At 41.1% G+C, this 20,758-nt stretch overlaps 2 pseudogenes; both read right to left on the reverse strand.

Moving 5' to 3' along the window:
• Positions 1 to 12,883: 12,883 nt before the first annotated feature.
• LOC149126917 (phosphatidylinositol N-acetylglucosaminyltransferase subunit Y-like) lies at positions 12,884 to 13,357 on the reverse strand (annotated as a pseudogene).
• Positions 13,358 to 13,447: 90 nt separating this feature from the next.
• Positions 13,448 to 13,779, reverse strand: LOC149126918 (protein preY, mitochondrial pseudogene; annotated as a pseudogene).
• Between the last annotated feature and the right edge of the window lie 6,979 nt (positions 13,780 to 20,758).

Below are 20,758 nucleotides of genomic sequence, written 5' to 3' on the forward strand. Positions count from 1 at the left end.
GAGAGACAGAGAGAAAGGTCTTCCTTTTTTTCCGTTGGTTCACCCCTGCAATGTCCACTGAAGCTGGTGCACCACGCTGATCCGAAGCCAGGAGCCAGGTGCTTCTCCTGGTCTCCCAAGCAGGTGCACGGCCCAAGCACTTGGGCCATCCTCCACTGCACCCCCCGGGCCACAGCAGAGAGCTGGACTGGAAGAGGAGCAACCGGGACAGAATCCGGCGCCCCGACCGGGACTAGAACCCAGTGTGCCGGCACCACAGGTGGAGGATTAGCCTGTTGAGCCGCAGCGCCGGCCTGGAATAGATTCTTTCTCCACTCTTCCATCTCCTTCTCACTTTCAGCCACCAGCCAATGCTGGGATGTAAAAGATTGAGAAGGGGCCAGCGCCGCGGCTCACTAGGCTAATCCTCCGCCTACCGGCGCCAGCACACCGGATTCTAGTCCCAGTTGGGGCGCCGGATTCTGTCCCGGTTGCCCCTCTTCCAGGCCAGCTCTCTGCTGTGGCCAGGGAGTGCAGTGGAGGATGGCCCAGGTGCTTGGGCCCTGCACCCCATGGGAGACCAGGAAAAGCACCTGGCTCCTGGCTCCTGCCATCGGATCAGCGCGGTGCACTGGCCGCAGCGCGCTGGCCGCGGCGGCCATTGGAGGGTGAACCAACGGCAAAGGAAGACCTTTCTCTCTGTCTCTCTCTCTCTCTCACTGTCCACTCTGCCTGTCAAAAAAATTAAAAAAAAAAAAAAAGATTGAGAAGGAAACCATGAAATGAAAAGTGGTGGCGCCAGCACCCCGGGTTCTAATCCCGGTTGGGGCGCCGGATTCTGTCCCAATTGCCCCTCTTCCAGGCCAGCTCTCTGCTGTGGCCCAGGAGTGCAGTGGAGGATGGCCCAGGTCCTTGGGCCCTGCTTCTGCATGGGAGACCAGGAGGAAGCACCTGGCTCCAGGCTTCGAATGGGCGCAGCACGCCGGCCGCACCGGCCATTTGGAGGGTGAACCAACAAATAGGAAGACCTTTCTCTCTGTCTCTCTCTCTTTGTCTAAATCTGCCTGTCTAAAAAAAAAAAAAAGAAAGAAATGAAAAGTGGTAAGTTATGAGGATGCCCCTGCCTTTTTCCCCCCTTCCCTTCTTTTCTGCCTCTTTGCCCATTCTTAAAGACAGAGCCTCTAGTCAAAATCAATTTGATTGAAGAGGTAGAGTTTGGTATGAGAAGGATAGAGTTGCATGACACAAGAGGTCAGAAGGGGAAAGAAGAAGGAGAATGTGTAGGAGGAGAGACATTCCAGTAGAGAAAGAGCACATTTATTCCTAATGTGGCACAGATGGTCAATGTTCTCTCAGTAGCCATGTGCTTCTTCACATTCCCCAAATCCACGAGTCAAAGTGCTGTCAGGTGACCAACTCTGATCAGTAGAACATGAGCAGAAACAATGTGCCAAATCCCATTTGGAAAAGGTAAGAATGGATGTGCCTTCTCCAGGGTTGTTCTTTTTCCCTGCTGCCTTGACCTTAGAGATGATTTTCCCATGTGGTGTGACTACATGATGGACGAGAGCAGTCAGACACAAACTAGACCTCATATGAGGATAATCAAGGTTGTGGTGTGTGTGTGTGTGTGTGTATTTGTGCAAAGTCATTGGAGGCCAGGGACTTATGTCTCAAGATAGCATTTCAAAATCTAACTAATACATCTTAGTTCACCCATGAGGGACAGTCATTAATGGGAAAGGAAAGGAAAGTTACTATTAATGCTTATAGGTCAAGAGCTGCCTGACTTAGATATTAGCAGAGTTTGTCCTTAGTTTTTACTTCAAAGTATGAATCCATATCCAAGTTATCATTTCCTATTTCTACCTATCACTTAATTAGAAGATGCAACATTTTTAAAGAATTTCCTTAAGGATATTCAAAGAATAATATTCTTCCAAATACTCTGAAATCTAACCCAGAATTAAGCTGTACCCACAGAGCTGTTTATTGCACTGACCATCTTGTATAATCATTTGGAACTCAGCATGAGATCATTAGATCAAGAGGTGATAGCAAAGGCAGGTGGAATTCATTGCAGTACTCATTGTACAGATATCATGGAGAATGCTGCTCATTAGATTGCACAGCATCATCTTTGTAAGAGTGCTTGAATAATTTTCCTTCTTATCGCAATATTAGCAATAGCTGTTCTTTTGTAAAATAAAATAGTATTGGAAACCATCTCATCAGATTATTGATAAGATTAAATTAAATAATACATTTTAAAAGCTTAAAATTATACTTCAGAGTAAGCACAGAGTGTATTTTGTCATTATTAGTACTTTGTAAAAAATCTTAATTGAAGGTAAATTATGTTAATGCTCAATATTTTCTAATAGATAAAAGCCAAACCTTGAGCCTGGTCCTAGCAAGTCTATCATATGTCTATCATATCACTTTGCTGTGTGCCCAGTTCCTTCTCCTCTTTTTCCAATGTGTGTAACTTTACTCCATTTTATATATTCCTGTGAGCTGATCTAAATTCTTTCCAGAGCTACCTGGGCTATAAATAAATAAAAGCAGAATAAGCCCTAAATTCTTTACTTACCTTTTATTAACATTTGAAGATGGAAAATGAAACAATGAAAAGCCTATACATATAAATAGAATTTTCTCCAGTGTGATATTCTCTTGCTTTCCTACTGTTATTAAAGATGTAAATCTTTACACGGATTGGAACACATATAAGCTCCAGCTAGGCTCAATATCCTAAGTTTCATTTTGACACCTCAGTCAAAATTTTACAAAGTGATTAAGCCTTCCAGCTGACCTCTTTTCAAAAACACTCATGCTCAGGACTGAAACCCCACCCTGCTCATGGAGCTGAGACATGCAAAGACACATTGAATGGAAACTATAATTGTAAAGGTCATTTTTTCAAACAAATCTTTGGGCAAGTAATGTGGTAATATAGTAATAAAAACAATATTTACAGGCCGGCGCCACAGCTCAATAGGCTAATCCTCCACCTAGCAGCGCCGGCACACCAGGTTCTAGTCCCAGTTGGGGCACCAGATTCTGTCCCGGTTGCCCCTCTTCCAGGCCAGCCCTCTGCTGTGGCCAGGGAGTGCAGTGGAGGATGGCCCAGGTCCTTGGGCCCTGCACCCCATGGGAGACCAGGAAAAGCACCTGGCTCCTGCCTTCGGATTAGCGTGGTGCGCTGGCTGCAGCGCGCCAGCCGTGGCAGCCATTGGAGGGTGAACCAAAGGAAAAGGAAGACCAGAGGGAGGAGATGTACAATTTGGGACATGCTCAATCGGACTTGACCCAAATGGTGGAGTTAGAATCATGCCAGGGGATCCCAATACAATCCCATCAAGGTGGCATGTACCAATGCCATCTCACTAGTCCAACTGATCAATTTCAGTTCACAATTGATCACACTGATAGGTCTAAGAGTCAAAGGGATCACACAAACAAGTCTAGTGTCTGCTAGAATCAAAAAGGGAGAGAAGGATCCACCATGGGAAGCGGGATACACAGTAGACTCATAGAATGGCAGATGTCCTAAATAGCACTCTGGCCTCAGAATCAGCCCTTAAGGCATTCGTATCTGGCTGAAGAGCCCATGAGAGTATTTTAGGCATGGAAAGCCAAGACACCCTGGGGGGAAAAAAAAGACCTAAATGGAAGATCTCTGCAAGTGAGATCCCAGTGGAAAGAATGGGGCCATCAAAGAAGGAGGTACCTTTCTCTGAAGGGATGAGAGAACTTCCACTTTGACTATGACCCTGTTGGAATAAGATTGAAGTCGGCAAACTCAAAAGGCTTCCATTGCCTTGGCAAGTCATGACTAGAGCCTAGGGAGATTACTGATGCCATAAACAAGAGTGTCAAATTGTTAAGTCAACAACAGGAGTCACTGTGTACCTACTTCTCATGTGGGATCTGTCCTTAGTGTGTTGTCCAATGTGAAGTAATGCTATAACTAGTACTGAAACAGTATTTTACACTTTTTGTTTTTGTGTGGGTGGAAACTAATGAAATCTTTACTTAATATATACTGAATTGATCTTCTGTATATAAAGATAATTGAAAATGAATCTTGATGTGAATGGAATGGGAGAGGGAGCGGGAAATGGGCGGGGTGTGAGTGGGAGGGAAATTATGGGGGGGGAGCCATTGTAATACATTAACTGTACTTTGAAAATTTATATTTACTAAATAAAAAATTTAAAAAAAAAGAAAAACTAGACTAAGAAAATCAGGATATAAAACAGGATACACACCATAGCATCAATCACTAGAAAAATAGGTGAATAGGAAAAAAAAACTAGTGTTCATTAAAATGTAAATAACAGGTGTATCTCTGTTATATATTATAAGTTTGAATTGCTTTTGCAAACAAAAAATAAAGGAACACTTTCTCAAAAAGATTTAATATTAGCAAAAACACAATATTTACAATATGAAATTGGTTGAAAAATCTGTATTGCATGGTGATCACAGCTAAAAGACTAAAAACATTATTGACCCTAATTTCAAAGTGTCATCTATAATTGCAGTTCAGTAAGTGTTAGATAGCTTTGTTTCCTGGCATTGTGCTAGGCTCCAGGGACCCAGACACATATAGAGAAATAATCAACTCTCAAAGATCCTGTAATTAGATAGAAAAGATAAATAATTATTCTGTATTGCTAAACACTCATTTTCTTCATAGCATTTTTTTTCAAGTAGTAACTATACATTAGCTTCTTTGCTTACATGTTTGCTTTCTGCCTCCTGTACTAGGCCATTAGATCGCTGGGGGCAAGGACCATGACTATTCTGCACATGCTGAACGCAGTGCTAGCACAGAAGCCCATCATGTATAGATACCCAATAAAAATATTCCAACTGGTAATGAAAGTACATATAAAATCCAGAGGAAGCAGAAGTTTTCGTGTATACAAACAATACTCAGAAGATATGAAGGAAAACATTTCAATTATAATGGCAGCAAAAATAATCCTGAAAGGAATAAAATACCCATTAATAAATCTAACAAAGAATATACAAAAGTAAAATAAGAAAAAATGGATATATATCTGAGAGACACAGAAAAAGAATGGAATAAATGGAAAGCCCTACCAGGTTTGCAGATCAGAAAACCTAATGTGATAAAGATGCCAATTCTCCTTGAGCTAATTCATAAATTTGACAGTCACAAGAAGAATATTAAACAAAAATGTTGTTCTTGAACTACATAATAAACCAGGAAAATAAAAAAAAATAAACCAGGAAATTCTGAAATAGAAAAGCCTTGTAAGTAATAAATACATTGTAAAACTTCTATGATTAAAACAGTATGATACTGAGACATAACATAATACACTAACAGAGAGAAGATAAATTCCAGAAATTTACGATAAAAGTAGTAATCAAATTTGTGGTAATGAAGATGAATTTTAATGTATAATGTTGACACAAATAGCTATCTGAAAAATGATACTCTTAGATTTATGCATCACATTTTATTCAAAGAAAAATTCTAAGCGGATTTAGGATTTAGATGCAAAGAATATTGTAACATGATTTAATTCTTTTACAGACTTAGCATGAAACCTTTATAGCTGTCAGCTATGACTCAAAAATAAGAAATCAAAAGAGAAGACTGATAAGGTCAACTACATAAAATTCATAAATTTTGCATTCAAAAACAGCATAATGATGAACCAAAGGAAAATATTTACAATTCATGTCATAATCAAGGAGTCACACTCACTGATGTGGAAAGCACTCCTAGAAATTTAGAATTAAAAACAAGAAAAACTTTATTGAACTACGGATAAGGAATATGAATGCGCAGCTCTCAAATAAAAACAAAAATGGCCATCAAACACATAAAAATACTCATAATAAAAAATACTCATAATAAAAGATTTCCAAGTTAAAACTATAGATCTTACAGTGACAGCAGAATTTGATTCTGATCCCATGAGTTCTATCCCTAGGCCCTGTATAATTCCCTCCCCTTGAGTATAGCCTGGACCTGTGACTTGCTTCTAACAAACAGAACATGGAAAATGTGGTGATGTCTACTCTCTTGATTAGACTGTGTTATGTGGCAAATGTGCTGAGATGATGCTCAATGCCATGACTGTGTTACTTCAGACTCTACGCAGTAACAGTCTCTCCTGCTGGCCCTGAGGAAGGAGCTGCTGCGATAAGAACTGTCTGTGGAAAGGTCACTGCCTGGGAGCTGTAGGCAACCTACAGGAATGAATGAAATATGCCCTTTGGTTTAGCAGTCCCACTTCTGGAAATATATCCCACACTTGTACACATACAAAATGACATGGGTACAAAATTTTTCATTAAAGCATTATTTCAAATAGCAAAGAACAGAAACAACTGAATGATCCAATACAATTAACGATTAGCTAAACAATCTAAATTCATCTACTCAAAGGTCTGTGGACGGGGCTGGCACTGTGGCATAGTGAATAAAGTGGCTGCCTACAGTGCCAACATCCCATATGGGTACCAGTTTGAGTTCTGGCTGCTCCACTTCTGATCCAGCTCCCTGCTAATGTAGCTAGGAAAACAGCAGGAGATGGTCCAAGTCCTTGGGCCCCTGCACCCACATGTTAGACTCAGAAGAAGCTCCTGGCTCCTGGCTTCAGATCAGCCCAACTCCAGCAGTTGTGGCCATTTGGAGAGTGAACCAGCAAATGGAAGATATCTCTCTCTCTCTCTCTCTCTCTCTCTCTGCTTCTGCTTATCTGTAACTCTTCCTTTCAAATAAGTAAATTTAAAAAAAAAAAAGACTGCTATATTCATTAAAAGAAGGAATGAGGAAGATCTTCATGGATTAATATGGAAAAAATCTCTAGGATAGGTTATTGAATAGGAAAAAAGTAAAGTTTAGAACTATATATAGTATATTACCTCTGATAAAGAAAAAAATGTTTGAGAGTAGCATTTGATCTATTGGTTAAGACACTGATTAAGAAACCCATGTGCCATATTGTAATATCAAGTTAAATACGTTTTTTCAGCTCCTGACTCCAGCTGCCTGTTAATGCAGATACTAGGAGACAGCAGGTGGTGTTTTCAGTAATTGGGTTCTTGCCACCCACACGGAAGACCTGGATTGAGTTCCTAGTACCCAGTTTCAATCTCAGCCCAGCTATGTCCATTTCATGTATTCGGGAAATTATCCACGATGCAAGATAAGATATCTCTCCTCTCCTCTTTCTCTCTCTCTTTCTCTCTCTCTCTATCTCTCTCTCCCCCACCTCTCAATTAAATCCATAAAATATATTTTTAAAAATAAAATAAAAATGTATATATTTGTGTAATGAAACAATAAAATTTTTAAAACACAATTTTAAATGTTTTTCTATAGAGAATAGAAGAAAACAAGATGAATGAGGATGGAGCTAGACTCCTCCATAACACACTCCATCATTGTGTATTTTTGAACCATATAAATATATAGCCTATTAAAAAGTAATGAAAAATTGTTTAACAGATAGATGTAAGAAAGCACTGTGCCATGGTGTACATATTCAACAGAGAAAAAAGAAGTGATGAGTAATGTCAGTTGGCATGCCCAAGCAGGACAGGAACAATGAGCAGGATTTCAAAAGATGACCAACAATTACAGTGGATGGGAAAACCCCATGAAGAGAACCTCAAGATGAAAGAAGCACTGTGTTAAAACAGGCAGCACGTCTAGGGAGATGATCTAATCAAATGTGCTGGCGGTATCAGAGAGCTAAGCAGTGAGAAATAGAGGCAGAAAGCAGATTAAGGGGTCCTTGGAAGCGCTCCTAGGGAAATTGGACTTTATGCTTCGAATAGTGCTTAGGCCTTAAATTGATCGCTCTAACAGTGGCTGATATCAGAGGAGATGGTGGTATTAGCTTCCCGTGGCTGCCAGAGCAAATTACCATAAATTTGGTGGCTTAAAACAACAGAAATTTATTCCCTCAGTCAGGAAGCCAAAAAGCAGAGTCAGAAATCTAAAACCAATGTGTTGGAAGGGCTGTGCTCTCCTTGGGGGCTCTGAGGGGGAAATGCATCCTTTGCCAGTTTCTGATTGCTGCTGGTTTCCTTGTCTCATGGCCATATGACACCAAACCCTACCATCATCTTCAAATCTTTTTACCTATGTGGCTGGTGTTTTTTCTTCTATTATAAGGACACTTATCGTGGGTTTTAAGGTGCACTCGGGTAATTCTAGACAACTTCCTCTTAAGATTCTTTTTTTTTTTTTTTTTTTTTTTTTTTTTTTTTTTTTTGACAGGCAGAGTGGACAGTGAGAGAGAGAGAGACAGAGAGAAAGGTCTTCCTTTGCAGTTGGTTCACCCTCCAATGGCCGCCGCGGCCGGCGCGCTGCTGCCGGCGCACCGCGCTGATCCGATGGCAGGAGCCAGGAGCCAGGTGCTTTTCCTGGTCTCCCATGGGGTGCAGGGCCCAAGCACCTGGGCCATCCTCCACTGCACTCCCTGGCCACAGCAGAGGGCTGGCCTGGAAGAGGGGCAACCGGGACAGAATCCGGCGCCCCGACCGGGACTAGAACCCGGTGTGCCGGCGCCGCTAGGCGGAGGATTAGCCTAGTGAGCCGCGGCGCCGGCCCCTCTTAAGATTCTTAATTTTATCTGCCAAGACTCTTTCCAAAGTGGTCACATTCACAGGCTCCAAGGATACGCATTTGGACATACCTATTGAGGTAGACAGCCATGGTCAATGAAAATGAAAGGGGTCTATTTACAGCATGTTTGAAATTGACTAGGAGATGTCCAATGAGTTTTTAATTTTTCTGATTAAAAACTTGCTGGGGCAAAAATCCTAATGTGCTGTACATTGAGGCTTAATGCTATAACGAGTACTCAAACAGTATATTTCACTTTGTGTTTCTATGGGGGTGCAAACTGTTGAAATCTTTACTTAATGTATACTAAACTGATCATCTGTTAAAAAAAAAAAAGAAGAAATTAGCAATTCCCAACTTGACTCTCGCTGGGATTAAACATGACAATAGGTCTGATCTGATTTCATCATCATTTAAAAAATCATCTATTATTTTTCACTTTATGTTTCTGTGTGGGAGCAAACTGTTGAAATCTTTACTTAATGTATGCTAAACTGATCTTCTGTATATAAAGAGAATTGAAAATGAATCTTGATGTGAATGGAAGGGGAGAGGGAGTGGGAAAGGGGAGGGTTGCGGGTGGGAGGAACGTTATGGGGGGGAAGCCATTGTAATCCATAAGCCGTACTTTGGAAATTTATATTCATTAAATAAAAGTTAAAAAAAAATCCTATGAACCACTTACACTTTCTAGAAATCCACCCCACATCTTCCTTTCCATAATTTAACCTACCACTCATATATTCATATCATCACCTCTATGTGCATTGTGTGCTGTAAGGACAATTCCAGGCCTCTGAATCCAGAATAGAAGACATCCTCAGGGAGATACTGTCTCTGCAAAGGACACTTGGCTAGGAGCTGATAGAGGATTCTACAAAGGATCCTTTCAGGCAAAACGTCTGAGCAACATAGCACTAGAATTTTTGGAGGGGTCTTTGTAGCACCAGAGCCTTTTTTTCAGGGAAGCTAGATATGGGAATTTCTGGAGTAAGAGATAGCATCGTAAAATAGAATTCAGAAGACAAAGAGAGAAATCACAACTTTCAGCTTCACGTTGGAGTCAAGAAGGGTTTTTCATTTGAAGGCAAAAGAACAGCAGTCAAAGCTGTAATCCCTTTCCCTACAAAAATATTGCTTTCTGCCAGCTTTTGATCAACAATTAAGCAGGAAAGAGCAATACCCCAGATCGCGCTGGATCTTCTTGCATCCTCATCCAAATTTTTATCATTGACCCTTTATCCAACTAACCAATGTCCCCCATCCCAGGTGATACCTTCCTTTTTAGTCAGTTAGAAATTGCTCACTTTCTAACAGTGAAAGCCCTGCCTCTGTAAGTCCTGCTTAAAAGAACTTCTGATAAAAGAATAGCCTGTATATCTGCCCTTTCCACCATGGTGTCTACTAGCCGTTTGAACTGCTGGCTATTGTATGAAGGAGAAATGAAATGTTGAATTATTTATCATTTTAATTCATTTAAATTCAAGTATTCAAATGTAACCAGAGACTCCTATATTGGACAACACAGATCTCAACACACAGGTCTTGGTCCATATACCTTTTTGAACAGACTCAAGTTCTTTTTTGTTTAATTTTATTTAAGGAACACAAGCTTCATGCATTTCATATACACAAATTTAGGAAATAGCAATTCTTCCCACTCTATCCTCCCTCCTGCCCGCTCTCCCACCCTTGTTCCTCTTCCCACTCCTATTCCCATTCTTATTTTTTACAAAGATCTATTTTCAGTTAACTTAATACTCATAACATTAACCCTACACTAAGTAAAGAGTTCAACAAATACTATGAAGAAAAAAAAACACAAACAAAAACACTGTTCCTCCACAGTTAAGTTCTTTCCCTGTTGGTATTAACTCTAACCTTGTCATTCTTACACCCTGCACACAGGGAATGATGTAGCAAGTTTATTGGGTTTATGGTCATTGGTTATAATTTTTTCTCTCTAATTATGGTTGCAGATGTTATGAAACAAGGCCTACAAATGCTGTATATCGCATTTCAAAGACGTGCTCTTAAATATGGGATTCCAAGGTGGTCACTGCCCACTTAGAAATTTTCAAAATAAATTCGTCCTTTTTGTGTTCCTGGCCTCTCTTTCTAGACAAATTAATAAAGACTTCTTTGGCTTCTGGGTTTAATTTTTATTATATGGTTGAAATATGTACATTTACATGCAACATCATTATAAGTATGAAATTACAAATGTTTCTTAGATAGTCCTCAAGTTCCTAGCTGTCAACTTCTGGGTGGAGTGAAGTTGATAATTCACTGAAGGAGTGTGCATAAGATATGTATATCCTCCCAAGGAGCTCTCACAGATGCCACCACGAATAACAACATGAAAATAATTGTTTCAATGAATGGCTTTCTCATTTATCCCCCAGGCATTAAAAGAAAGTTTCAGCTTCTAGTAAGTAGACCAGGCTGTCACTAAGACTTTCACTGAATGAGCTTGGGTCCTCCTTACCTATGGGAGGACACTTCACATGTGAACAACTTGCCCATCCCTTTTTCACTATGCAGAGGGGAACATTCAATTCTGTGAGTCACTGAAGAGACAGGGATCTCGGGACACTGAGACTACTGGTGGGGAGAGCTCACACACAACTGAAGACCAGATTACATGTCTCACAGGAGAGGTAACATAAGAACAGACAAGATCATATCAACAAAAAATCTATAAATAATAAGGATGGGCAAGATCAACTCTATAAAGCAAAGAAAACAGTTCCAAAACTATGTGGCAATTTTAGATATCATCAATGTTTTTATAAGTTGATTTTCCTGACATATTTTTGTTGTTATTTTCCCCATCTTCTTAGATAAAATTCTGTTTGTGACACCAACAGCAATTAGAGAGAAAATGATTACATAGAATACTTCTCAGTGGTTAACAACAGGCTATAATTATTCATTTCCATAAGGAGGCATCACTTAGCTATTAGAATTTTGAGAGCTGCTTGAGCAGATTGATGCCTGGTGTTACACTGAAAATAGTAGGTGATGGAACAAGAATATAAGCCTCAGCCATTTTAGGTTTCTTGTTACCCCTTCCTTCTTTCAAGAGATCATTCCATCTCATGCCCTATATTGTTCCCCACCCCACACCCTGCATTCTTCCCCAGATTTGGAAGCCAGCAGGTCAAAGCTGAAGACCTGGTATGGAGAAGCTCATTTCCACCCACTGCACCCCCATCCCGATCCCTAGCCCACCTAAGATATAAAAGGGCACAGTCTACTTGTGTCTTGGCCTCTGCCACATGTTTGGTCTGTGAGCATGATGGCAGCTGGTCAACCTCCATGGGTTTATTTTCTCTGAATAAATATGGCCTGGCTGTGAGTTTGTATTCTGCCTCCTCTCTGTTTGCCTCTTTCCCAACACTTTGGTGCCCTGTATGAGGAGGAACCAATCTGTGCCTCTTTTTCTAAAAATAGGTACCTATTTTTGAAACATAAACTGTTGAATTTTGTTCAAGAACTACATATCCAATATTTGTTAACAACTTAAAGTTTCTTTTAAAACAGAATCCTATAGACAGGTGTTGTGGCTCAGTGAGCAGGACACTGGCACCCTATATCAGAGTGCTGGTTCCAGTGCCAGCAACTGCCCTTCTAATATAACTCCCTGGGTCCCGTGCTGTGGCTCACTTGGCTCACTTGGCTAATACAACTCCCTGCTACTGTGCTTGGAAAGCAATAGATGATGGCTCAAGTACTGGGGTTGCTGTCACCCATATGGGAGCTCCAGATGGCTTTTCAGGCTCCTGGCTACAGCCTGGCTTTGTGGACATTTGGAAAGTGAACCAGTGGATGGAAGATCTCTCTCTCAGTCTCCCTCTCTTTCTCTCTCTCTCCCTCTCCCCTCCCTTTCTTCCTCCCTCCCTCTCTCACTCTCCTCTTTCAAATACATACATAAATAAATCTTTAAAAAGTAAAATAAAATAGAATCTTTTCATGGGAAAGTATCACCTTATTTTATTAGTTGTAGTATAACCATTTGATACCAAAGAAAGGAAGGTAATTTTACAAACTCAGAATTTTGTTAAGTACATGAAATTTCCATTTTATGTACAGTTTCATATCACACTAGTTTGAATGCATTTCTCTATAACTACACCAACAAAGGTCCTTTGTGATTATTTCAGTCATCCCTACCATGTGAATTTACCAACAGCTCAACAAAGAAAATCACAAATGGCTAACATTTAGATGAATAGGATAAGTCATCATCGGATGATGACTGGGCAGGGGGCAATCTCCAACAAGACACTTGTTAAAACGGTCCTTCTGACACAGCAGTTGTGTCTTAACCTTCAAAATCCATGGGCTGTCAGAACTAGAGGAAGTAAAAGAAGTTTCTGCAGCCTCAGCCTCTCATGGGCCCAATCCTGGGAAGAGAGGCAAAGCACGTTCCCTGCAAAAGAAATGGAAATGGGTCTCCAAAGCATTTCCACCTAGCTGAACATTCAGAGAGGGATGTCCAAGATACATCATGAATCTAATACACCATCTTGGCTCTGATGGCCTTAGGTATGCCTGGAGAGTCTAATACCCATCCAGGTCCAAAGGTGGAAGAACATATGGTCACCTTTGGAAGGAGACTGTAGAAGCAGAGGCTGGTGGTGCTGGTGCAGCCCTGTGGCAAGTCTTCTTCCACTGAAGCCTAGTAGAAAAGGCCTACTAGAGAAATCAGTGGAATGTGGACAGGAAGCTAGGAAGAGACAGAAACATTCCCTTCCCCCACTTACTACCTGCCATGTTCTTTTAAAAGGGATCTGGTATCAGGAACCTTTAGCTGTTGTGGTTTTTAAAAATTATGATCTAGTCTTGTTCCATTTCTTCTTGCTTCTTACTTTGATGGGCTATCTTTGCTGCCTGTGGAATAATTAAGAATCCCCTCAATGATTGGATAGGCTATTCCCAACTCTTCAGTCATCAATTCATTTGTTGACGTTTTGTATCTGAGCAGCTTCCTGATCAGGGGGCTCACCAGGAAATCCGGCAGTACGGGGTCCAAGGCGCTAGGTGGCTGCCCCTGGCCTTCCTGTTCTGATCTGCAGAGTTCTGCATGACCTTAGCACCTGCAGGCATCCACGGGCGACCTGAGACTCCTGTAGCGCTGAAGCAAACCAGCCGCGAACTCCGCTAAGCATGGCCGGGCTATGGGTGACCGCACCTTGTGCACTCTCCGCCAGACCCGCAGCATCCAAAATAGAATCTTATACTCTTAAGAGATATTAGCCACTCTTGCGAGGAAGAGTTGGAGCCCTGGGATCAGGTTGAGTGATTTTAACCTTGTCTTTGCAAAGTGAACTTAACAAAATATATTTAGCTTTTTTTGTATCTTAGTTTCCTCAACTGTAAAATGAGAAAAACTCATTTTGTTACAATATTACAATATTGCCAAGATTAAATGTGTTCAATGTTGTAAGCACTTAAAACACTACCTGTCATATAAGTGCTTATATTAGGTTTCCATCATCACACTTGTCATCATCATCTTCATTTTATAGATGTAGACAGCAGGTAAATAATGTGATTTGTCTAAAAGCAAAGGTAGGAAACCCTTTTTGTGACAAGGGCCATTTGGATATACATATCATTTGTGAGCTGTACAAAATTATCAACTTAAAATTTAGTATGCCATGGATTTATTGAATTTTGAGTCTCACTTGTGGTTGCCTTGGCAGGGACAGACCACATGATTTCTGGAACCAGACATTTCCCACCCCTGGGCAACTAGCATGAAGCACACAGAAGAACCTACATTTCTTAATAATGAGTGCTGATGCACAAAATCCTATCAAGGAACTTAAGTTATGCATGAAGCATCCAGAGAGGAGCAGACCGTGACATTCCATAGTTAGAGGTCTCAAGGCAAGGTCACATAGGCCAAAGCACCTACCAAAACAAGTCATTTCAGTAAAATATTAAAATCCACATATCTCCCCATCTGCTTCTATCTTGAAAGCTTATACATAAGGAACAATTTGTCATCCCACAATAAAATACATAAATAATATTGTCTAAATCATCAAAAAACGCACTGGTATATATAAAATCCATCTCATCTCATTTCAGAACCTTACCTTTAATAAATGCTACCCTAAGGTAAAATAGGTTAACATATAATGTTTGCCTAATAAATGAGAACATAAGAGCATGAACCATGAAGAGGTTGTTGGGGTTTAGAATGAAATGGTGCACAGTGGATTCTTTGGGTGCCACAGTCAAACGTCAGTTTCCTCACCATTCACTGAGAGCCCTAGGAACACTCCCTGGGCGTCACAGCTAGGACTGGAGTTCTGTTCTGCCATGAGCTAGTTCGTGAACAGTGAGAAAGGCACATGAAAGGAAACACCTGCTTTGCTCCTTCCACAGAACAGCAACGGCATTCCAGATCCAAGTCAAAATAGGTCTACAGCCATGAAGGAAGTGGTCTTCGTGGGACCTCTGCAAGGACAGTCAACAGACATTTATTTATTTTTAAATATTTATTTATTTATTTGAAAGGCAGAGTTACAGAGAAGCAGAGGCAGAGAGAGAGAGATAGAGAGACCTCTTGTCTGCTGGTTCACTCCCCCAGAGAGCCGCAATGGTTGAAGCTGTGCTAATCCGAAGCCAGGAGTCAAGAGCTTCCTCTGTGTCTCCCACGTGGGTGCAGGGGCCCAAGGACTGAGGCCATCTTCCACTGCTTTCCCAGGCCATAGCAGAGAGCTGGATCGGAAGAGGAGCAGCCAGAACCCGAACCAGCACCCATATGGGATGCAGGCTTTGCAGGCATCGGCTTTACCACAGCGCCAGCCCCAAAACATTTACACTTAATATTCATTTTTTTTTTGAAAAGCAGAGAAAGAGAGAGAATCTTCCATCTGCTCTTTCACTTCCCAAATGTTCATAATATCCAGGGCTAAGCCAGGCTGAAGCCAGGAGCCAGGAACTCCCACCTGGATGGCAGAAACCAAAGAGCTTGAGCCATTTTCTACTGGCTTTCGGTGTGCACATTAGAACGAAGCTGGGGCCAGCGCCGTGGCTCAATAGGCTAATCCTCGGCCTAGCAGCGCTGGCACACGGGGTTCTAATCCCGGTCAGGGTGCCGGATTCTGTCCCGGTTGCCCCTCTTCCAGGCCAGCTCTCTGCTATGGCCCGGGAGTGCAGTGGAGGATGGCCCAAGTGCTTGGGCCCTGCATCCCATGGGAGACCAGGAGAAGCACCTGGCTCTTGCCATCAGATCAGCGCGGTGCGCTGGCCGCAGCGCGCTGGCCATGGCAGCCATTGGAGGGTGAACCAACGGCAAAGGAAGACCTTTCTCTCTCTCTCTCTCTCACTGTCCACTCTGCCTGTAAAAAAAAAAAAAAAAAAAAAAAGCTGGATCAGAAACCATATAGGGGCTAGTGCTGTGGCTCAGTGGGTTAAAGCCCTGGCCTGCAGTCCCAGCATCCCATATGGGCACCGGTTCGTGTCCTGGCTATTCAACTTCCCATCCAGCTCTCTGCTAATGTGCCTGGGAAAGCAGTGGAGGACTGCCCAAATACATCGACTCAGCTCTGGCTGTTGCAGCCATTTGGGGAGTGAACCAGTGGATGGAAGACCTCTCTCTCTCTCTCTCTCTCTCTCCCCTTCTCTCTGTCTCTGTCTATCTCTCTGTGTAACATTTTCTTCCAAATAAATAAAATAAATCTTTAAAAAAAAAGGCCATATAGCTGGGACTCAAACCTGACACTCTGATACAAGATGAGGGTGTCCCAAGCAGGGTATTTAACCATTGTGCCAAGTGGCCAACATTCTACAAAACTTTTTATTGAAAGATTTATTTTATTTATTTGAATGGGAGAATGACAGAGAGAGGGAGGAGTAAAGAGGTCTTCCATCCACTGGTTCAATCCCCAAATGGCTGCAACAACCAGGGCTGGTCCAGGCTGAAACCAGGATCCAGGAACTCCTTCCAGGTCTCCCACATGGGTGGAGGGGCCAAGCACTTGGGCCACTTTATGCTACTTTCCCAGGTACATTAGCACTGAGCTGGACTGGAAGTGAGACGGCCAGGACTTGAACTGGTACTCTGACATGGGATGCCTGCATCACAGGTGGCAGCTGAACCCACTGTGCCATGAAACCAGCTTCCCAACAAAACATTCTGATGTCACATCTCCTGCAGATCTCTGTGTGCATTCAGGAAAAAAAATAGCCCTTGTATGGAAAACTTTTATAATCCAAATTTTTACATAGCATGAAAAAGAAGGAAAAGCGCATCTATTCCTGTGTTCTGCAGGAACCATACTTTGTTTCCACCTGAAGTGCTTTAAACATAATGTCTCTTTATATTAGAAGTTGAAAGTATAAAGACTACCTTGACTTTACAAGCTACATGAAAATATATATACTTAAGTTCAAAATGACTTTTCTTTCATTCCCATGTAGTGTTTGAAAATCATGTTGATGCATTTTGTAAGGAATCACACTGGTTCAAAGTAGAGTGACAAAAATACATTGACCATAAAAATCTCATTTTTTAAAAAGTTTTTAGCTTTAACTATGCATCAACAGGATAGGAGCTATTATTTTCTCCACATTGGCCTTAAATACCATGCAAAGCATTTGAAGATCACTGTTCCTGAAAGGTAGCCTTAGTGTTTGTCGTACTGTCTCTGTCTCATAAAACTTTTGCAAGAACCAATTATTTCTACCTAGCATTTATCCCCCTGTCACTCTATGGAACACCGTGTAGTACTGATCTATTTGGAGTAATGGTTTGAATGAGAAAGATCAATTTTTTCACGGTTGTAATCTTTCTTTTTTCTTGGCCACATTATTTCCTGAAAGTTAGAATTCAGAGTCTACAACTGGCTTGGAACTCCCCTTGGGTATCTCATCCCTACCAAATTGCTGCATGAGAACTTACTGCTTTCTACATGGCATCAGACATACATAATCAAGAGGACATGTTTATATACAACATGGTAATTGCTCTACTTTAAATGTAGCCCTTTATCTCTTCCTCACATGCCATCAAAGAACCTAGTTTTTGGATGAAACTCACTTTCTTGTGCCCACTGACTAACTGAGCACAATCTCTCTGTCCCACTGGTCACAGAATAGCTTAAAGAAACATGGCTGTTATCACACACAAGAACTGAAGGGCCACAGAGTAAACCAAGTAAAGTATCAACTCAAGAGGATAACAGAAGGGATGAACATTTAGCCTGGCAGTTAATATGCTCATGTCCCACATCAGAGTGCCTGGGCTCAATTTTTTTCCCAACTTCACCTTCTTGCTGATGCAAAACATGGGGGGGCAGTGGTGATAGCTCAGGCGATGGTGTTCCTGTGACCTAGAGGGGAGACATGCTTAGAGTTCCTGGCTTCTGGCTTGGGCTTTCACCATGGCCCAGTCCTGACCAGTGTAGACATGACATTTGGGAGGTGAACCAGCCAAAGGTGATTTTTCTCTGTCTCTCTGTATCTCTCTCATAAACAAATACATATGTTTTATTAAGAAAAACAGAAGATAAGAGAAATAAAGTATAATAAACCTTCGATAAATGGTTGCTGGTGAACAGATTGATATTGTAATTTACCCAGGACAACTTGAAGATTTTTTTAAGGAATTATTTATAATAAATTCCTACTAGTAGAATTTAAGCTATTATGTGTGACAGTAAGAGGTTTTGTTTTCATGTTTGTGTTTATGCCCATTAAATTGCATCATATTTTTGATCATCTAACTTTGCTTAAACACTAGTTTTATTTTCTATTTGTCTATATGTAACATACAATTAAAAATTAAATTAAATGAGGTAGATGCTCAGATATAATCCCTGATTTATTATTGATTTGTAAAATGCTGCAATAAAGCACTTTTGGGTGGATTTTTAAAGTAAAAGTGTTCAACTTTACTGCTTCATTGATCACTATTATGAATGGAAACAAGAAGCAACACTCACTTTGTAATTACTCACAAGCTCATCAGAATGACTAACTGCCACGTGGTTTATTAAAGGCAACTAGATTTCTCCCAAAGCCCTTGTTTTTTTTTATTTTTAAGAAAGCTTTTATTAATAAATATAAATTTCATAGGTACAGCTTTTGGAATATAGTGGTTCTTCAGCCCATACCTGCCCTCCCACCCCCACTCCTGTCCCACCTCTTACTCCCTCTCCCATCCCATTCTTTTTTTTTTAACTTCTATATAATGAATATAAATTTCCAAAGTACGATTTATGGATTACAATGGCTTCCCCCCCATACCGTCCCTCCCACCCACAACCCTCCCCTTTCCCACTCCCTCTCCCCTTCCATTCACATCAAGATTCATTTTCGATTATCTTAATATACAGATCAGCTTAGTATACATTAAGTAAGGATTTCAACAGTTTGCTCCCACACAGAAACAAAAAGTGAAAAATAATAGATGATTTTTTTAAATGATGATGAAATCAGATCAGACCTGTTGTCATGTTTAATCCCAGTGAGAGTCAAGTTGGGAGTTGATAATTTCTTTTTTTTTTTTTTTTTTTTTTTACAGAGGATCAGTTTAGTATGCATTAAGTAAAGATTTCAACAGTTTGCACCTCCATAGAAACACAAAGTGAAATATATTGTTTGAGTACTCGTTATAGCATTAAATCTCAATGCACAGCACACTAAGGACAGAGATCCTACATGAGGAGTAAGTGCACAGTGACTCCTGTTGTTGACTTTACCAATTGACACTCCTGTCTATGGCATCAGTAATCTCCCTATGCTCCAGTCATGAGTTTCCAAGGCTATGGAAGCCCTCTGAGCTCTCTGACTCTTATCTTGTTTAGACAAGGTCATAGTCAAAGTGGAGGTTCTCTCCTCCCTTCAGAGAAAGGTACCTCCTTCTTTGAAGACCTGTTCTTTCCACTGGGATCTCACTCACAGAGATCTTTTGCCAGAGTGTCTTGGCTTTCCATGCCTGAAATACTCTCATGGGCTCTTCAGCCAGATCCGAATGCCTTTAGGGCTGATTCTGAGGCCAGAGTGCTATTTAGGACATCTGCCATTCTATGAGTCTGCCAAAGCCCTTGTTTTCCATACCATTATCATGTGGGGGAGGAATAAATGAAATTAAAAATTTAAGGAAAGAACTGATTTTTGGGGGGACCAGTGCCGCGGCTCACTTGGTTAATCCTCCGCCTGCGGCGTCGTCATCCCATACGGGCATCAGGTTCTAGTCCCAGTTGCTCCTCTTCCAGTCCAGCTCTCTGCTGTGGCCCGGAAAGGCAGTGGAGGATGGCCCAGGTGCTTGGGCCCCTGCACCCACATGGGAGACCAGGAAGAAGCACCTGGCTCCTGGCTTCAGATTGATGCAGTGCCAGCTGTAGTGGCCATTTGGGAGTGAACCAACGGAAGGAAGACCTTTCTCTCTGTCTCTCTCTCTCACTGTCTATAACTCTACCTGTCAAAAAAATAACTGATTTTTAAAAAGCCAAAAATAGGATCTTTTGGCATAGATAGTTTTTTGTAAATATGCTCAGGAGGACTATAAAATAAATATATGAGGACGGAAATGCATATATATGCACATACAATGAGGTTAACATACGTGTGCCCATAAACAACACTATTTTTTGTGCTTTTAGAAACTATCAACTGTGGTGAAAATCAGCACAACTTCATGTTCACAACTTTATGTTCACTTAATAATTTACCAAGACTCATGGGATTTTATGTATCTGATGACTGTGAAGAAAAGTAGAATATTACACTTATTTCTAAGCACACTTAATAAAGGATATAATATTACTATTAGACATTTGGAATCATCATTCATGCCCTTCTTGCCTTTATTGAATGAGGCAAGTGAAATATCACCTTTCCCTGAAGCATAGATGACAACTCTGAAATTTGAGCAAGAATAGTAACACAAAGGAAGTTCAGGGATGACAACACTCATTAGAAAATGGATTCAACATTGCAGATGAATGTGGGCACCTAAGCCTGTCAATTAAACAGCAGCCTCCTTCTGAAAAATATAACATCATCTTCTTTGTTAGGCCCCTAGATTATCTTATGTTGATTATATGGTCATCCTTTCCTAGTCTCCCACTTATTTCCTGAAATTAATAAATGCAGGTTATTCAAATGCCTTGCAATCTAAACCCCATT

Source organism: Oryctolagus cuniculus, chromosome 4 (genome assembly GCF_051225735.1).
Source record: "Oryctolagus cuniculus isolate XC-2025 breed Fujian yellow rabbit chromosome 4, ASM5122573v1, whole genome shotgun sequence".
NCBI lineage: Eukaryota > Metazoa > Chordata > Mammalia > Lagomorpha > Leporidae > Oryctolagus > Oryctolagus cuniculus.